Source organism: Mesoplodon densirostris, chromosome 1, assembly GCF_025265405.1.
Source record: "Mesoplodon densirostris isolate mMesDen1 chromosome 1, mMesDen1 primary haplotype, whole genome shotgun sequence".
Lineage (NCBI taxonomy): Eukaryota > Metazoa > Chordata > Mammalia > Artiodactyla > Ziphiidae > Mesoplodon > Mesoplodon densirostris.
This window is the reverse complement of record NC_082661.1, coordinates 235,454,401-235,456,572: the sequence shown is the minus strand read 5'-3', so window position 1 is coordinate 235,456,572 and position 2,172 is coordinate 235,454,401.

The window sequence follows — 2,172 nt, the reverse complement described above, 5'->3', positions numbered from 1 at the left end:
AAAAAATTTCCTCCAGGTGTGGCGAGAAAAGAAAGGCCCTGGGAACCACACAGGAACGAGGAAGATTATAGCCAGGGTCATTGAGATGGACATTGTTTGGAGGTCAAATAACTACGGGAGCTGAGTTGACTCTGCAGATGGCCCAGTGCCCCCTGGGATGGGCCGTGTCCGTTGCCCCTCCCTCCTCATGGCATCCGGGGAATCCTCCTTCCACAGCAGCCAGTACCTTGTTTGGTGACCGCCTTGCAGAGGTGGTTCCAGTCTTAGCCCCAAGACCTTGGCAGATCTTGTCCACTTCCCCACGTGAGCAGCCTGCCTTTCAACTGCCCAAGAGAAGGGGAGGTGGACCTTGGATGCCTCTGAGATGGCGGTGGGGATGAGGAAGAGAAATCTTCCCATTCCTGAAATAGGACCTAAACGGAGCTCATTTAAGACCCCTGTAAACTGTGCCCCCCTCCTCCCAACATACTCTCCCAGTGCTGAAACCATTTCCTTTATGTTAAGATGAATTATAACCTGGAAGGAAAGAATGTGTCTATGGAACAAATAGATAAGGTCAAGCTGTAAGACATACATCTTTACAAGACAATAAAATAGATTTCAACAGTCTCATATTAACATTTTTTTAAAAATTGAAGTAGTGATTTACAATGTTGTGTTAATTTCTGCTGTACAGTAAAGTAATTCACTTATACATATATATACATTTTCAAAATATTCTTTTCCATTATGGTTGATCACAGGATATTGAATAGAGTTCCCTGTGCTGTACAGTAGGGCCTTGTTGTTTATCCATCCTATATGTAATAGTTTGCATCTGCTCACCCCAAACTCCCAGTCTGTCCCTCCCCCACCCCACATATTAACATTCTTGCTTCCCTTTCTGCCACTTCTCTATAAATATTATGACTATTGTGTGTAACTGGGAACCACAGGTTAAATAATAACCAAGGTTCTCCTAATTCTCTGTTTTGAGGTGTGGTTTATCGGGGCAGCTTGAATTATGTTAGGCTAGTGCTCTCAAATGGTCTCATTGGGAATGAACATCCTCCTTGGAATAAAACATCCTCAATACTATTGGGGAAAAAACTAAATAATCCATCTGAAAGCTATGTCTTTTAAGATTCAAGCCTCAAAAGGAGGATCTGAAAACACTTGAGGAGAGGAAAAAAAAAACATGACAAAAGGCAAAATTAATGTTTAAAAACAAATGATTCTCTAATAAATGATTTTCCCCTCCTTTATTTTTTTTCTTATCTAGTATAGTAACAAGATATGCTGGTCTATATAACAGGCTGGGGCTCAAGAAGGAATAATAAAGGTATATTCTAGGAGGTGGAAAGCAAAACAGATAAGGTTCGTTCTCTAATTGTTAATTTTGGCTCTTTGGTGTTTTAATCATGTTCTGCAGCTCTCCTTAACGTAAAAGATAGAATATATATTTTTAGAATGATTCGCTGTCCTCTCCAAATTCTGTTGTCCCTTGAATGACCACTGTTCTCAGCTCGAGTATCATTCACTGCTTTGTGACGAGTACATGAACAGGAGCTGGTGTCTTTAAAATGATTCACTGACAATCCGTTTTTCTTCTCACACTACTCCATCTCCCCCTGTTTCAAAATGAGAAGCCAGACTTCTAAAAAACTATCACACATAATGCCCCTGGTTAGAAGATGGTTCTTTGGATTTTTATTTTCTGTAAGAACCTTCTCCACAAATTTGGCAATTTTTTTTTTTTTTTTACTTTCAATAATGTATGGAATAGATACATTGTGCTGATCAGTTCAAAAACGTCTGAATCTAGGGAAGACCTGGCTCCTAATTAACTGCCCAGAGAATGGTTTCACTGTGTGGAAATCCGTTTAGTACTTATAGTGGTTTTTGTGGGGCCTGAGGGAGATGATACATGTGTTTAATCAGGCAAACTAAAAAGCTAACACTTTTTAATGACTTAGCAGCCCACTGCTATGAGGATTCCAGATGTTCAAAGCTCTGGAGAGCAATTCTAGAAATCCTTGTCAAGTTCCATCGGCCCATGGGATCGTTGTATAAGCCTAGCCTTTGAATAAATACTACCTGTGCGTTTTTTTTTTTTTTCTGTTTAATTTTAAGATTGTTAAAGGTACAGGATTTTGGGGGTTGTTGTTTACTTTAAAAGAACTGAAAAACGCA